Raw genomic sequence first — 19,075 nt, forward strand, 5'->3', positions numbered from 1 at the left:
AAAACCACTTATTTCCTCAGAGAAGCCCTAGTTTAATTTGAGCTTATCAACCTGTTTCCTTTTCAGTTTCTTGCAGTTTATTTCAAAATGCCCTGGTTTCTTGCAGGAGAAAACTCCCAGGGCCAGTGGACCTAATTTTCTTATTGGCCTGGAAGTTTCAAGAGGTCAGCTGTTGCAATTGTAACAGCTGTCTTTTGCTTCATAACTTCAGCAGTCTTTTGCTTTTCCTTTCATACCATTATACAGGACAACTGGTCAGCTAAGTAGTCCAGGTCACTAGTTTTGGTCATAGCTCACTTAGTCATATGACGTTTGACAAGAATGCCTAATTTATCACAGAAACCGTTTTGGAAATTTGAATTTAATAATGTGTGATTTTTGTTTTTTTAATAGTTATCTGCTGACATTCTGCAATATTGTCCTAGTTTTTTAGCAAAGTAGATAAAATAATGGAAAACAGACTCATCTGTTCTTCCAAGAATGGAATCTGGCTAGGGTTACTACACATTGCAGGAGCTTCCTCTCAGACACCCTCATGAGATTATCCACTGCCTGAGAATGCCCTGGAAGTAAGTTCTCTTTTGTCTTTGGAGTGGAAATTCCACATTCATACACTATAGGTCATTAAAAGTTGGTCAAATCCAGAAGAAGGAAAACCAAAACCAAGCAACCAAACAAGAAAAAGCAATTGCAGAAGAAAAAGAAGTTAGGACTGGCAAAAATTCAGCAAACAAACTTAAGATAATACTCCAACCCAACTCCTTACTTAGAGATGAAGTTAATGAGCTGAAGATTGCTGTCTGTCCTCATAGAAGTGGGAGACTGTCTCTCTTTATTGGAAGCCAACAAATTTCCATGGGGTATTCATGGCAATCAAATTTTGAGATCTAAACCAAAGATTGGGAGATGGAGACCTTAGCAAGGAGAAGCCCTTGATCCTTGGTAGGTTATACAGCGTAATCAAATGAAGAAAGTCTCTCATTTGGTACTGAGCACTGAGCAGAGATTTACTGTGTTTCAGGAAAGCTAGACCCCACTCAGGGGTCTCATCTGGGATGACAATAATGTCAATCCAAATGAGAAACCATAGCAGGTATCTAAATCAAGTGAAATTTATTATGCTGAGCTTGAGGACACATATCTGGAAAGCTCATGTTATTCCTGGGTGCACATCCTCAAGCTTGGCATAATAACCTCCTTTGATTAAGACTCCTGCTTTCGTCTGTCACTTTGGTCAACAAGGTTTAATTATATTATCTTTTAAAAATATGCACTATATGATTTGCATTATTTTAAGCTTGCTAAGGTTTGTGTTGCAGCCAGAAGATGATCTTTCTTTATAAATGCTGCATGTGCATAGGAGAAGAATGTATATTCATTTGTTGTTGGGTAAAATGTTCTGCAAATGTCAATCATGTCAAGTTGGCTGATAGTGTTTTTCAGGTTATCTATATCTGTATTGACATTCTGCCTAATGGGCTTATCAATTTCTGGGACAGTAGTGTTAAAGTTTCCAATTATAATTGTGGATATTTCTCTGTTCAAATCTGTTTATTTTTACCTCATATAGTTTGATGTATTAGTGTATATTATATACATAATTAAGATTATTATGGCTTCTTGAAACCTGACCATCATGTCATTACCCTCTTTAACTAGGACAATATATCCATCTTTTAAAAAAATTTCTTTAAGTGTTCGTCTTGGGTTTTCAACTTATATTTTGAAATAATCTGAATCCACCCTTAAATAATACTATATGGTTTTATTTATAGAATAGTAGACTTGTACCATAATATTCCCAATAAATCCATCCCCTTCTATGTGTCATTACAGTCAAAACTTTCAAGTTTTCATGTTATGAACATACTATATTTCTACAACTTTTTATGAAAAATGTTTATTTTAGAGAAATTAAAAGTAAAATTAAAATATTATATTTCATCTTCATTCATTTCATTTCTGAAGCATATTATCTCTTTGAAGATATACAAGTTGAAACAAAACTGTTTTCTTTCTGGCTAATGAATGTCTCCTTATCTAATCTGGGAGCACCCGGTGGTAATCATACTGGGAAAACCTGCAAAAAACTTCTCAGTGTAATAATGTAACAAGTGTTGAATAGTGTACCAGTGTGAAGATCCTGGCTTCTGCAGACATACAACTCCCATATGTCTGCAGAAACTAGAGTCTTCACATTGGTTCACTATTCCACACTTATCCTTTGGCAATTTGTTAAACACTTCTAGCTGAATCATTTTACGCTTATATGGGGTTCCACAGCATTTGCCTGAAGAAAGCAAATGATGGAATCTTTTTTCTCCCAGATAATGCCTGTCTCTCTTCAGGTTTAGGATTAGTTGTCAGCCTTATAATGTCAGTTTTCTCATGTCTTCAAGAGAAAGGTAATTTATAATTTGCAATAAGAAGCATCTTTCTTAATAAACCTGACAGTAACACTCATGAGAGCTTTAAACCTTTCCTCTGAATCCTGAAGTCCAATAATTTAATTTTGTAAGAAAATACATAGATAAATAGGAAAAAGGGTCACTTCATTTCAAAGGCAGCAGTATCTGTAGACTCACATACTGAGCCTTTGTATATTTCCCAATATTGTAAAATTGTCCTGTAATTTTATAATCAGTAAAATAGAATATTAGATATAACAGAATTTTACAACTGAATTCTGAACATAGTATAGTGAATATTCAAAAAAGGATTTAGAATGGAAATATGTGGGGGAAAATAGCATATTTGAGAAAAAAACAAAAGTATAATTATGTCAAAACATATAGGTATATATATGAACATATATACTTCTTTATAGCACCTTCTATTTCAAGAACATTATTCATATAAACACAAAATGAACACACGTTGATAAACAAAATCTGTTTTTTGTTTATTCCCAGCAGAAGAGCAAGAGAAATTTGAACTTCATTGATAGCTTATTTGAATTCTGTTCGTGTTATTATCTCACACTTTCATCTTATACTTGTGGATATGGGTCACAAAAGACCTTGAAATCCCTCTTGATTTTGCCAGTGACTTCTTGGAGTGATCTAGGGGAAAAATTATTTAGCTGCCCCTTCAATTTTCTTTTTTTATCTGAAAAAGGGGAATAGCAATAACTTTTTGTGTCTTCTAAGTCTGTTTGGATGATTGATGATCTGGCATTCTAAATTCCTTGGAAGAAAAGTGATAGATAAAAGTACATGTGTAATAGAGAGAGTAAGATTATAAGTTTAGAAACATAAAGAAAATTGGAAAAGTGAAAATACATTTCAATGTGACTGCTTCAGCCCATTATTCCGACTCATTTTGATTTCACTCTATGAATTGACTTTTATAACCTTCGTCTCTAACGGTTACAGGTCTCTCAACCAAATCTTGTGTCACATTAAATATACCTCCAAGGGGCTGCTTTTGCAGGTCTACCCACTGTCACTAGCTGACTGAGCATTAAAAGTCCCACCTGCTGTGAAACACTGTGCTCCCTAGTCCGACTGCCAGAGTAGACAAACTAGTGACACTGAATTACAGTGAGGAGAGCTTTTCTTCACTTGCCGTTAACTGCCTCCAAGAACCCTTCAGTGTATCTGGGTTTTAACAGTCTTCAGAAAAACAAATAGAAAACTAGGCATGTTTAATTTCAATTGGATTGATTCTATAATTCCTGAAGTTATGGAGTTATAGGGTTTGGCTGTATCCTCATCCAAATTTCATCTTGAATTGTAGCTCCCATAATTCCCACATATTGTGAGAGGGACCCAGTGGGAGGTAACTGAGTCTTGGGGGCAGTTTCCCCCATACTGTTCTCCTGGTAGTAAATAAGTCTCACAAGATAGAATGGTTTTTTAAGGGGAAACCCCTTTTGCTTGGTTCTCATTCTCTTGTCTGCCACCGTGTAAAATGTGCGTTTCACTTTCCTCCATGAAGGTGAGGCATCCGCAGCCACATGGAACTGTGAGTCCATTAAACTTTTTTTCTTCATAAATAACCCAGTGTCAGGTATGTCTTTATAAGCAGTGTAAAAATTGACTGATACATGAAGATGCTGATAGTATAAATATATTTTGCAATTTACATTAGATATGCACCTTAATTATTCACTGTTTTGATATGGACTCTAACAACATTTTGTGCTGTGTGAAACTTTGCTCTCTCTCTATTATATAAGGATAATTCTTGTTTTATTGTAAAGCAGTTGGGGAAGTTTACAAGTAATTTTTCTAGGCAGTTCAGCTTAAAAAGTGCACAGCAGAGAGACATGATGACAACAGCTGGTTATATTTGTTTTGTCTATGTCAAGCTGATTTGGTAGGACCATATCATTATTGACATCTCAGGGAGAATATAAGAATAAACAGAAACAAATTAATGCAATGTAAGAACAAGAAATGGGAAGCAAGACCAAAGTGTGACACCAAGGAAAAGTAGAGAGAAAGGAAACAGCCATAAGTGCTCTTTGCCGTCACACAGAAAAATGGTGCTGTCAGGAAATTATTTTAAAGAAAATGCCGTTCAATTAGTACATGTTAGTATATGTGTACAAACAGCCACACCAGCTATTTTAAATCAACTTCACATATATCAAACATGAAAAATATTATATTTTCTTATATTTTCTTTTGGCAATATCAATGATATCCTTTCAATGAAGTTTCAGTTTCAGGGGATAAAAATAGCTAGACATGTAAATACACTTAAAAAGTAAAGTTTTAACAATAATTTTTAAATGTAAGTCATACGTTCACATAATTATTAAATTAGGCATTAGTATTGCACTGTATAAAATGTAAAAGATCAGTCTTATGTGCTCTGCCTCCACCCCATATTCCAGTCTCAGCTTTCTATGTTGTTTCTTCTGATGGCATACTCTCCACTTTTCACCCTAATATTACATAACACTTCAATGTCCTCCATTCGCTTCAATTCCTCTTCACAGCTTCTCAGTGTTAAAAAGCTTCTGAGTTACCTCAAGATATCTGTTTTGAGATGTTCTTGAAAATCCTTGCCTTATAAAACCAAACTCTAAGTCATTTGTCATGTGACAATGATTCCTTGAACTTGAAATGGAGAGCCTTTATAAATGGTAATCTATCTTTCCACCTCCTGATATTCCAAGTCCTTAGTCTTTTCCATCTCTCAATGTCCCAAAAATGAAGTGTAAACTTATTTTTGCATAACTGTGACAATTAATATTGTTGTCAATTATCTTGGCACTAATAGAAGAAGTAAAGTCATTTATCCCAGGGATGTAACATTCAGGTTACACTGACACATCATGGCAGACATCTTTATTCCACACTTTAAAAGAAATGTTTGGAATTGCCACTCTATGAATCAAAGAGAGAAGTCACTGTGGGTTTGTCATAAATAGCTCTTATTATTTTGAGATACATTCCCTCAATACCTAGTTTATTGAAAGTTTTTAGCATGAAGGGGTGTTAAATGTTTTCGAAGGCCTTTTCTGCATCTATTGAGATAATCATGTGATTTTTCTCATTGGTTCTGCTTATGTGATAGATTATGTTTATTGATTTGTGTGTGATGAACCAACCTTGCATCCCAGTGATGAAGCCAACTTGATCGTGGTGGATAAGCTTTTTGATGTGCTGCTGGATTCAATTTGCCAGTATTTTATTGAGGACTTTCACATTGATGTTCATCAGGGATATTGGCCTGAAATTTCCTTTTTTTGTCGTGTCTCTGCCAGGTTTTGGTATCAGGATAACGCTGGCCTTATAAAATTAGTTACGGAGGAGTCACTCTTTTTCTATTGTTTGGAATAGTTTCAGAAGGAACAGTACCAGCTCCTCTTTGAACTTCTGGAAGAATTCGGCTGTGATTCTGTCTGGTCCTGGGCTTTTTTTGGTTGGTAGGTTATTAATTACTGCCCCAATTTCAGTACTTCTTATTGGTCTATTCCAGGATTTGACTTCTTTCTGGTTTGGTCTTGGGAAGGTATATGTGTCCAGGAATTTATCCTTTTATTCTAGATTTTCTAGTTTATTTGCATTGAAGTGTTTATGGTATTCTCTGATGGTAGTTTGTATTTCTGTAGGATCAGTGGTGATAGCTCCTTTATCATTTTTTATTGTGTCTATTTGATTCTTCTCACTTTTCGTCTTTATTAGTTGGGCTAGTGGCCTCTCTATTTTGTTAATCTTCTCAAAAAAACAGCTCCTGGATTCATTGATGTTTTGAAGCATTTTTTATGTCTCTATTTCCTTCAGTTCTGCTCTGATCTGTTATTTCTTGTCTTCTGCTAACTTTTAAATTTGTGTGCTCTTGCTTCTCTAGTTTGTTTAATTGTGATGTTAGGGTGTCAATTTTAGATCTTTCTCACTTTGTTCTGCAGCCAATATCATACTGAATGGGCAAAAGCTGAAAGCATTCCCTTTGAAAACCAGTACAAGACAAGGATGCACTCTCTCACCACTCCTATTCAACATAATATTGGAAGTTCTGGCCAGGGCAATCAGGCAAGAAAAATAAATAAATGGTATTCAAATAGGAACAGAGGAAGTCAAATTGTCTCTGTTTGCAGATGACATGATTGCATATTTAGAAAACCCCATCTTCTCAGCCCAAAATCTCCTTAACCTGATAAGCAACTTCAGCAAAGTCTCAGGATATGAAATGAATGCACAGAAATCACGAGCACTCCTATACACCAGTAATAGACAGAGAGATAAATCATGAGTGAACGCCCATTCACAATTGCTACAAAGAGAATAAAATACCTAGGAATACAACTTAAAAGGGATGTGAAAGACCTCTTCAAGGAGAACTACAAACCATTGCTCAAGGAAATAAGAGAGGACACAAACAAATGGAAAAACATTCCATGTTCATGGATAGGAAGAATTAATATTGTGAAACTCTCCATACTGCCCAAAGTAATTTATAGATTCAATGGTATCCCTGTCAAGCACCACTGAATTTCTTCACAGAATTAGAAAAAAAAAAAAACTACTTTAAATTTCATATGGAACCAAAAAAAAGCCCACATAGCAAAGACAATCCTAGAAAAACAAACAAACAAACAAACAAACAAACAAAGATGGAGGTATCACCCTATCTGACTTCAAACTGTACTACAAGGCTACAGTAACCAAAACAGCATGGTACTGATACCAAAACAAAAATATAGACCAATGAAACAGAACAGAGGACTCAGAAATAACGTCACACATCTACAACCATCTGATCTTTAACAAACCTGACAAAAACAAGCACAGGGAGAATGATTCCCTATTTAATTAATGCTGTTTGGAAAACTGGGTAGCCGTATGCAGAAAACTGTAACTGGAACCCTTCCTTGCACCTTATACAAAAAGTAACTCAAGAAGGATTAAAGACTTAAACATAAAACCTAAAACCATAAAAACCCTAGAAGAAAACTAGGCAATACCATTCAGGACATAGGCATGGGCAAAGACTTCATGACTAAAACACCAAAAGCAATGGCAATGAAAGCCAGAATTGACCAATGGGATCTAATTAAATTAAAGAGCTTCTGCACAGCAAAAGAAACTATCATCAGACTGAACAGGCAACCTTAAGGATGGGAGAAAATGTTTGCAATCTATCCATCTGACAAAGGGCTAATATCCAGAATATACAAGAAACTTAAACAAATTTACAAAAAAAAAAATCAAAAAGTGGGTAAAGGATATGAACAGACTCTTCTCAAAAGAAGACATTTATGTGACCAACAAACATTTAAAAAAAAGTTCATCATCACTGGTCGTTAGAGAAACTGCAAATCAAAACCACAATGAGATACCATCTCACACCAGTTAGAATGGGAATCATTAAAAAGTCAGGAAACAACAGATGCTGGAGAATATGTGGAGAAATAGGAATGCTTTTACACTGTTGGTGGGAGTGTAAATTAGTTCAACCATTATGGAAGATAGTGTGGCAATTCCTCAAGGATCTAGAACCAGAAATTTCATTGACCCAGCAATCCCATTAATGGGTATATACCCAAAGAATTATAAATCATTCTATTATAAAGACACATGCATACATATGTTTACTGCAGCACTATTCACAACAGCAAAGACTTGGAACCAATCCAAATGCCCATCAATGAGACTGGATAAAGAAAATGTGGCACATGTACACCATGGAATACTATGCAGCCATAAAAAAGATGAGTTCATGTTTTTTTGCAGTGACATAAAGCTGGAAACCATCATTCTCAGCAAGCTAACACAGGAACAGAAAACCAAACACCACATGTTCTCACTCATAAGTGGGGGTTGAACAATGAGAACACATGGACACAAGGAGGGGAACATCACACACCAGGGCTTGTCAGGGGGTGGAGGGCTAGGGGAGGGATTGCATTAGGAGAAATACCTAAGGTAGATGATGGGTCGATGGCTACAGCAAACCACTATGGCACATGTATACCTATGTAACAAACCTGCACATTCTGCATATGTATCCCAGAACTTAAAGTATAATGATATTTTAAAAATTCTCATCCCAAAGTAAAAAAAAAAGAGAAAAGTCACAAATGCATGTACCACAAAAGAAAGGATAGAAATACCTGTTTTCAAAATATTTTCCAGCAGAAGAAACATAAGAAATTTTATAAATCAAATTTGTGATATCTATGTCTTTATTTGTAAAATACCTATATTCTTGAACAAATGAGTAAATACATAAATGAGGCCTATAAAAAGGAATAAAGTCTCAGAGAGTCTTCATAGTAAAAACCCTAAAAGATTCATAAAAACTTGTCTTGTCATTGGAAATTTTAAAAATCAATTTTGTATTTTAAAATAGTTGCAGATTTGCAAAACATTTCGTCCAGTTCAAGTCGTTTCATATACTAAGGCCCTTTATATCTTAATTCCTCTGCCTGAAATTTCTTCCTATTTTATCCTTCAGTGACTGTCTCCTTTTTTATCATTTATAGCTAATGTAATTTACTGTAAAAAGTGCTTACAACAACGTAAATTTATCAACCTACAATTCTGGGAGTCAGAAGTCTAACATGGATCTCACTGGGCAAAAATTAAAGTATCAGCAAGTTGGTATTTCTTTCTGAAGGCTGTAGTAGAAAATCCGCTTCCTTGCCTTTTGCAGCCTCTGGGGGATATCTGTGTGTCTTGGCATTATAGACATAAAAATGTGCTGTAGATAAATCATGATTGAAGGGGGAAACCATCATTCTCAGCAAACTATCCCAAGGGAAAAAAACAAAACACCACATGTTCTTACTCATAGGTGGGAATTGAACAATGAGAACACATGGACACAGGAAGGGGAACATCACACACTGGGGTCTGTTGTGGGGTGGGGGGAGGGGGGAGGGATAGCATTTGGAGATATACCTAATGCTAAATGACGAGTTACTGGGTTCAGCACAAAACATGGCACATGTATACATATGTAACTAACCTGCACATTGTGCACATGTACCCTAAAACTTAAAGTATAATAAAAAAATTTGAAATTCATGAAGTCAAAAAGATTTGTTAAACATTATATATTATTATACCATGTTTTTATGCTTACATTATTATTCATGAAATATATATCACATTTTATATTTATATCCTATTTCAATGGATACTAGTCAATATATTTTCATAAAGTTAATCATATTATTTTTAAAACTAAGGAAAGCTCTTATTTGGATCATATATTATACTCCCAAGCACAAACACATTTTGTAATAGAAATGGCAGCTTGAGAATATATAATACATGTAAAAATTAAAAGCTACTAAGTATTCTATTGAAAATTTAAAGAGGAAACATTTAAAGAGCAGTTAATTCATTACAATATAAGAACATCATAGAAATCTCTTTAATTAATTTTTATAATCTAAGGCAGTTGGGTAAATTAAAATGTATCAACATATTAAATTTGTTATGTCTTAATCTTATTCACCTACATAAAAAATGTACAATATCTGCATTCCTAGATAAGCACTAAAATAAAGTTTCTCAAAAGTTCTTTAAACTTTTTAAGCTGAATTTGTTTTTAAACATTTAATGTCTTCTATAGTACAAAGAATAATATGTGCCTCTAATGTGTATATTTTATTATCCCTAATTTATTTTATTTTTACTTGTTCAATGAGGTGTAAATAAAATCCTCACAAGTTAATCTCATGTAAGTATTAAAATGGAAAAACAATGTCAATTTGTAATGTTTGTTTTCCTCTTTTACCAAGATCTGAGGAAATATATAAAGTCGATTTGGTTATTGAAGATTCAGCAGAATAAGATTGGAAACTAATTTCTTTGGATTGTAGTATTTTTTTTCATAGCCTTTACTTCATAATTAAATGTATCTTGGAGAACTTAATTGTGTAGGACAGGTATAACTTCGGTGGAGACATTCTGAAATCCTATTGCTTAACTTGTCTTGCACTGTTGTATCAAGTTACACAATCTAAATCTCTATTGCACTGACAGATAGTAAGATAAACAATGCAGGCCCAAAACATTGTTTACCTTCTCCTTCAGCTATTAAATGGCCAAAGATAATAAAAATGAACAGAATAGAAAAAGACTGTAGATGAAGGGCCCCTGGACTTTTACTAGTAGATAATGCAATTTAGGAAGAAAAGTGATCACTTTATGGTGAAAATGAATTTCTTGCAGCAAGTTGGATAAATTATTTTCATTCCAGGCAGTTGGAGATAATGCAATACTCAGGTCTGAGTGGTGTAATTACTAAATATGTTCTGAGATGTCAGGAAATCCCTAGATCAATCACCAAAAGACATGGCTGGATCTACTCCTATTTAATTCCACCTGGGGCAAAAAATCACGACAGTAAGAACTACAAAGATTAAAAAAAAAAATAACTAAAATGAGGGAGGTTAAATAATGAATACAGGTGCTCAATATCTTTTAACTAGTGGAAAAATTTAAATCTATAAATATAAACTGAAATCATGTTGAGATTTACCATCATACAACTCTGATTTACCATCACACATCTCACAGCTCTGTCATATAAAATCAAGATTAAAAAAAGTAAATGCTATTTTTGTAACATAAAATACAAATTGACTTTTAAACCAAAAGCATTCATAATATTTGATGAAGATTAATTATTTTTAATTTTTAGAAAGTTTTATAATAGATTGTTTTAAAAGTAATAATAAATAAAGAAAAGATAGAATTTTTGCCTTACCTAAAATTTTCCCTAAATTTCTAACACGGAGGCAGATGAGAAGAAGGTGTAAAGGAATTAGGCATCTCTGGATACAGATATAGTATGAAAGAAAGAATGTTATGCCTTTACTCTAACTCTTGATTTATAATGGTTAAACCAGAAAATGTACAGAATACACAAAATGTCATTGTACAACCCAAAGATATTTTCCATATGTGGTAAATGTAAAACAAAAACAAAACAAAAAAAACCTGTCATCCATTACAAATGGGAAGCCTGAATACTACATTATGACTTTATTTTATACCCACAACTTTCTCTAATGATTTAGGAAAGTTTTAGAGGAAAAGATATTATGCTCATAAAGAATCTGTTTCACTTGCTGAGCAGATTCAATCTTCCCCTTACACGGGACAACCAAGTTTAAATGTTTCATCAGCAATTCAATCTAATTCAACAAAAACGAAACTCATCATTTTCTTCCCAATAGTCCTGATCCATCTCCATGCTTCCTGTTTGGTTTAATGGTATCATCATTCACCCAATCAACAATTTCAAGATCTTGAATCCTTCATTAATTTTTCTTCTCTTTCACAATGTCAGCAAATCCTATTGGTTTCAATTTGACAAAGTATTTAACTTTCTTTTTCTTTCCCTTAAAACAGCAACATCAAGGCCAATGTTAAAACATGTTTGTACTGTCACAGTATTTTTGTACAGGCTAACTTACTTTTAAAAATCTCTTTTTCTGGTATACTCTAAGCATTGCTGCTTCAGCAAAATTATAGATCATCTCTAAATATGATTAGGTTTATCAGTTAAGGTTGAAACACAGCTGTGTGTGTAAAGAGTCCTATAATAGCATTTAAAAATGAGTTTAGACATTTCTTTTTTGCGTCTAACTGGGCTGGTGTGATGACACTTCTGGAAGTTATCCGGGGACTCTGACTCTTTCTATCCTCTTTATTCACTCTCCCAAGCATCACTCAAGATGGCTTGCTACTGTAAATGCGGAGCAAGGTAAAGATGGAGGAGGAAGTTAAAGGGTAAGCATAAGTATTGAGCACATCATTTTACAACCTATCTCATTAGCTTAATCTTAGTAATATATAAGCATACGTAGATTCACAGACAACTGGGTAGTTGTACCAACTTTTGACAGCCATTCCTGCCCACCATTCCTGAGAGTTTCTCTATCAGATATATTTTGTTGTGGTTTTTGTTCGTTTGTTTTCGAGATGGGATCTCACCCTGTCACCCAGGCTGGAGTGCAGTGGTGAGATTTCGGCTCACTCCAACCTCCACCTCCTGGGTTCAAGCGATCCTCCTGCCTCAGCCTCCTGAGTAGTTGGGATTACAGGCGTGTGCCACCACACCTGGCTTTTTTTTTTTTTGTATTCTTAGTAAAGACAGGGTTTCACCATGTTGGCCAAACTGGTCTTGAACTCCTGGCCTCAAGCAATCCACCTGCCTTGACCTCCCCAAGTGCTGGGATTACAGGCATGAGCCACAGCGCCTGGCCTCTAACAGACATCTTTGATCATGCTGGTAAGTTTTTCTTACTGCTGAGCTGCACTCTGAAGCTCTTCCTTCCCTCCCTTTCTCATTTCCTAAATGTCATACTGAATCCCCAATTGAAGCCTCTCTCAGTCTTCTCAGGATCTCGCTCCATTTTATTCTTCACAGGCTCTTCCCCTCAGTATTTTTTGCATGAATAATTCCACCTTCTTATCTGCTTCCCAGAAAACTAACTTAAATCAAGGATTCTAATAGCATGATAATGAAAGAGAGAATATTAGAGAAACATCGACTTTCTCTGCTATAAGTCACAAGTCCTCAACAGTTTGTAGAACTTACAAAAATGTTTTAAAAAGTAGCTTCAGATGAAAACTAATTGTTGGAGCAGTAGTAGTTTTCATGCCATAAAAAAGTTATTATCCCTAAAACTCTATGAATATTGGCATTAAAACTGCATGAATAAACAGCTACACTTTTGGAAACTCTTCATTGTGTATGATACGAAATAAGGAAAAATGTTCTAAATAAGTGGCTTATGATAGCAAATAAGCATCAGTTCAAATGTCCAGTCTGAAATTGACTACATGTAGGACCCCAAGCAAATAATTAAATTTTCCTAAGTCTCCAGTTATGATCCATTAACAACAGAGGTGAATATTTCTCCTCCCATAAGTTTATCATATAGAATAACAGGAGATAATGAATGTAAAGGCTTAGCAGAGTGCCTCATACAGAAGATGCATTTCTGTTTCCTTCTCCCCTCTTTCCTTCCCCTCCTTCTTCTTGCTATTGCTATTATATTATTGTAGCTATTATTACTGTTTATTGATATTATTATTATTACTACATGCAGCAGCCTGAGCATTTTTTTTTTGAGAATTCCTCAATCCCCTCTGCCACAGCAGACTGTCCATTTGAACTCTGTATAACTAGTGTTTTCATCCTGGTAGAACAAAATTATGTCTAATCCTTTGAGAGAAGTTTATGAGCACTTCTAAATATACTTGGAACAACAGCTTTATAGAGGTCCCTGAAGTTATGCATTAGGAAGTAGAAACAAAATCTGGCAAAATTTGAATTGGCATTTTTCACGTACAACCGTCTCTACTGTCTTTTATAGATTAGTAATGGTCTTTGACCATTTAAATTACACTTTAGATATCCTATCTGCAATTGCTGTGAATCTGGTTGACACTCCCTTCTACCTCAGCCTCAGAATTCTTGAATAAATCAACAGGAAGACTCAAAAGAACTATTAATCTCATGCCAGGGTCCCTGGCAGGGGCTTCACCCTTGGGCCTGTGCCCACGGACCTAAATGAGAACAGGCACTCCTGTTTTCACTCCAAAATGTTACATTTTCCAAGATCAATCTGGCCACCACACCCCTGATCCTGTGCCCATATAAACCTGAGACCTTAAGCAGGTACAGACACAAGTGGCTGGATGTCAAGAGGAACATATCGGTAGACACCAGCAGACACCAGCAGATCAGTGATGGTGAAATGATGTCGACGCCAAGGGGAGTTCGGCTGGTGGAAGTTGGAGAAGAGTCCAGCCACTGGGCAGCCTGACCCCAGGGGAAGACCACTTTCCCACTCCATACGCCTTTCTGGCTCCCCATCCATTTCACTGAGAGCCACCTCCACCACTCAATAAAACTTCGCACTCAACCTTTGGGCCCACATGTGATCTGATTCTTCTGGTACTCTGGGCAAAAACTCAGGCTGTCACACTGGCCCCCTATCCTTGCAATAAGGCAGACGGTCTATCGAGCTGATTAACACAAGCCATCTGCAGACAGCATAGCTAAAAGTGGGCATCCGTAGTCCTAGATGTTGCCATGGGGCCAGAGCCCAAAAACAGTCTTCATGGCCTCTGCACCTGTCTGTCTGCATGCTCCCCATAGGGGTTTGAGCAGTAGGGCACCAAACAAGCAATCCACGTGTTGTACGCCCTGCAAGGGGAATAAGGGAACTTTCCCGTTTCAGTAATTTGCATTAATGATAATTAAAGGTTAATGATGTTCAGCACCTTTCTAGAAGCCTAAGGCCATTTCTTCTTTTTTATAGACTCTAGTTCTTTAGGAAAAATACTCCTTTATTATTATGTTTACTGATTTTATTAATCAATGATAGTTATTTTGACATTTACGTCTTCTCACTTTGATATCGGTATCATCTGTGGTACTGTTTTTATTTTCCTTCTATTTTATTTTGCTTAAGTCATCCGGTCCTGCTATATGGATGATGGACATTATGTATAAAGAACTTAGATACTTTTGTGATTTTATTTCCTCACACACACTTAGAATATGGGTCCATCATTTTAATGTAGTCCTAGATTGAGATGGTCCAGATTTTATGTGGCTTTTCTGTTTCTAGACGCTTTTATTTCTAGAGTGATTCTCTTCTAAAGTTTCAAGTGAAATCTTGACATTTTACCAGAAATTCTCCTCCTTAAGATTCAACTGAAGGTTAAAATTTCTGAGTTGACAGCAAAAGCATTATTTAAAAAATTTGTTTTGCTAAGATGGCGACTCCCATGCATCGGCTCATAGCCCGGAGACGAGGGTAATGAAGCAAATAAGCAACATGTAAGATGTCAGAAATGCTTGGAATTTGGCTATTGGACTTGTGAATGCACATTAAAAAGTAAATACCTACATAGGCCCTCAAGGACAGTAGAACTGAAGAAAACTTTAAAAGAAAAAGAAAACAGATTATTATTACAACGAAGCTTTCTTCCCCACTCGTGTTTATTGGCATTGGAGCAACCAATGTAGAAAGACCAAGAAAAAATGGTCTAAAAGTGTAATTAGTTCCAGTAGCAGTAGCAGTGACAGTTCAGCCAGTGATTCTTCATCAGAGAGAGAAGAAATATCTACCTCATCCTCCTCAGAGGGCAGTGACATTGATGAAAGCTCTTCTAATTCCTCATCCTCAGCCTCCTCCACAACCTCTTCCTCCTCCTCTGATTCAGACTCAGATTCCAGCTCTTCCAGTAGCAGCAGCACCAGCACAGATAGCAGCTCCAAGGATGAACCACCAAAGAGGAAGAAAAAGAAAGAGTTTCTCCATCCATATTGGACCAATGGACTGAAAACATTAATGTGATTCTCGAAAGGGAATTTAGAATATGTTAAGGCCGACTAGGTTAACTGTTGAAAATTTCTAGAATTCAAAAGTTTCTAAATGTTTTACATTGTAAGAGCATAAAAACTATTAATAATGAATTATATATATAAAGAGACTATTTTATTTGAAGGGTGAATCTTGTTTTTCTTTTTAATCTTTAAAATATATCTCTAGAACTTAAAGCTGAAATATGCAAATCTGTTTGTGTGATGAAACTATCTTTTCTTTCTGTGAAATAAACGCCATATTTTGTTACTTGTTATATATGTTAGTGGTATGTTTCAGACATATTTTCAGGATGGTGCATCAGAATATCTGGCAGTGAATTTCTAATGCTTTTGGCTGTGTGTTATGATGTAAGATTTAATATGTTGTTACTGTAAGCTTAAGAGTTTCACTACGGTTAATAAATGTGCTCTATTTTTACATTTATGTTCAGAAAGTTATTCTGACTTTTTGTCCTAAGTGATATGTTCAAGGAGCCTATTACTATATTTACAGTTATTGAATGCTACAAGTTTCAAGTTGGTGTTACATCATTCCTTTTCTTCTGGTTCCTTAAGTTTTTCAAGTTATCCTTTTCTGAGGAAAATTATTCTAGAGGAACCTGAAAAGGGACAAAAAATCTGAAACTCCTTAGGAGTCTAATCTTGGTGCCTTCTGATAAACTCAGTGTATCAGAAAAGAAAGCAGCCATGTAAGTGGCCAACTTAAGTACAAGTGCTAGAAATATCTTTGTGTATTAACATGCAATAAAAGGTGCCATTCAAAGCAGAGGGAAAGGTAGGAGGAAGAGGTAACTTTTACTGAAAATTAGGGAAATGTTGGTAGACTTTTATTAAAAGCTTTTCTTTAAGCTTTCGTAAAGATTGCCTTTGCTATTTTTGCAATTGTGGTATTATAGTTTATATGCTAACTGGTCATATATATGAGAGTCTTCTGCATAAATATGAATTACTAGGATTAATCTGGTGTGTTTACATAGGATATACATAGTTGAAATCTAGAATGAAAGGTTAAAAAGGAAATACCGCACGATGTTACCTAAAAGTAAAATGCTGTTATTATGGCGGGAGTCTTTGGTTTAACATCACATTATTCTGTGATGTCTTTTTAACTTTTGGAAAGAGGTATCATTTATAGAAAAATTTTGATTTGGGTTAAATATAGGTTTTTAAAACTGTAAATGTTGTCTTTTCTATATTTTTATGAAAAAAGCAGTAGAAAATTACTTTTGAAGAAAATGAGCTATTTAAATATTAAAATATATATGTGTTGTGAGTTTAAGGAGCCTGTAATTACTTGCCAGATTTACAAAACCATCTGTGTTCAATGGCTGTAAATAAATTCTCAAAACATCATTTCAAAGGCTGCCTACGGAATATTATCACTTGACAGATAGAGTTAATAAATTAACAATCAGGCACATTTTATAATGTTTGGCTATGTAAAGGTAATGTTAGCAGTTGAAGAACATGGATGAGAAAAGAATGTGTTACATAGGTTGCATCATTTGCAGTTAAATAAAACTCACAATTTGTGCTCACAAGCTTAAAATATAATAATAATAATTTAAAGTTTTATAAACTGCTACTCCTCAAAATTAAGACATAAACAAAAACCGGAAGTTTTGTTCTGAAAATACCCTATAAAGAGGATGGAAAGACATGTTTGTACACTGACTGGAAGAAAATATTTGTAAACTATATATCCTACGTAGCACCTGTATTTAGACGTTATGAATAACTCTCAAAATTAAGCAGAAAAACATAAACAGTCCAATTAAACATTGAGCAAAAGACATGAGTCAACATTTGAATGAATAGGATACATAGATCTTAAATAAGTAAATAAAACGATGCTCATGACATACGAAAAAGCATGATCAGGTACTATTACACAAATATCAGAATAGCTGAAGTAGAATGTAACAATGTCACCAAATGCTGGAGAGGACATGGAGAACCTGAACATGTAAAATGGCTCAGCCACATAGCAAAATATAACAGCAAGTTTTCTGAAAGCTAAACAAGCGCTTATAATACAGTCTAATTCTTATTATGCTCAAGCCACAAGCTACAAAAAGTTTCCATATTTTGTCACTTCCTTATGATTTCCTTTACATAAAATATATTGTTTGTAAATGTTAAATAGCACAAAAGTCACACATTATGAACTATTGAAATGCTTTAAAATTGTGTAATCTATCTATCTAGAAATTAGAACAATTCTCATAAAACTTTACACATTCTGATTGTTGCCAATACAATCTTCAAATATAGAAGAGACAATGGAGTTATTTTTATTTATCTGAATTCCATAGTTAAGGATCAAACTGATACCTTCGCTGATTAAAGTGATCTTTATATCTTACACAGGTCAAAATTTGTCCTTTTTTTCCCCATTGGTTTTGTGAAATTTTTTATGAAGATCATTTTAAGCATGTATATGTTTCACTTAATACATGCCTACAAATGCTGTGGAAAAAAAATCAATTTCCTCAATCTTTCAAAGTTCATGATATATTTGAATCAATAATATAATTGCCAATAATATATAGTAATACTGTGGCATACTTAATGTTGCTTGAGTGACGTTAAATGTATTAACAGTTTTAATTGTATTATAGACAAAAAATAGCTCCCCTAATATTACGATATTGTCTTTTAAAATACTTTATTGCCTAAACTTTGGTGTGTTGGGGCTAGCATAAAATAAGTGTTTGGGCAAGTTGTAAGTTGAAGAATGCACTAGCTTTTTTTTTTTTTTTTAACTACTTGGAAAATAAGCATCTTCTTTGACATTAGGAAAAAAGGATAAATTCAGGACTTTATGATTAATTCGGCAAATATATAGAAAGCATTGGGTATATTGGATTTGAAAATTCTATAGAAATACACGAGATGTGTTGTATTATATAATATGAGGATTTATAACCCAAAACCTATGTTGGAATATAACGCATTAACATTAGAACTTTATTTCAGAGATTATAAAAATAAAAAAGAAAAACATGTATTTTCTTATTTTTAAGAGAATTATGTATTCACCTCACCCAAATGTTTCATCAGATTTAAGGTAAGAGATCCAGTATATACAACTGTTTCACTCAATTGGAATTTATTTTCTGAATAACATAAACTTTATTATAACTAATATGGTACCTGGAATAGGATATGTAGTCATTAAGTGTTATCAGATATTGCACAATATTTTACAATTGTCAATTTTGAGTTATTCATAAAATTATAAAAGCAAAAT

At 34.5% G+C, this 19,075-nt stretch overlaps 1 pseudogene; it reads left to right on the forward strand.

The window, feature by feature from the left end:
- Positions 1–15,209: 15,209 nt before the first annotated feature.
- LOC742599 (zinc finger CCHC domain-containing protein 10-like) lies at positions 15,210–15,793 on the forward strand (annotated as a pseudogene).
- Positions 15,794–19,075: the final 3,282 nt, after the last annotated feature.

This window comes from Pan troglodytes, chromosome 4 (genome assembly GCF_028858775.2).
Source record: "Pan troglodytes isolate AG18354 chromosome 4, NHGRI_mPanTro3-v2.0_pri, whole genome shotgun sequence".
In the NCBI taxonomy this organism is placed as follows: Eukaryota; Metazoa; Chordata; class Mammalia; order Primates; family Hominidae; genus Pan; species Pan troglodytes.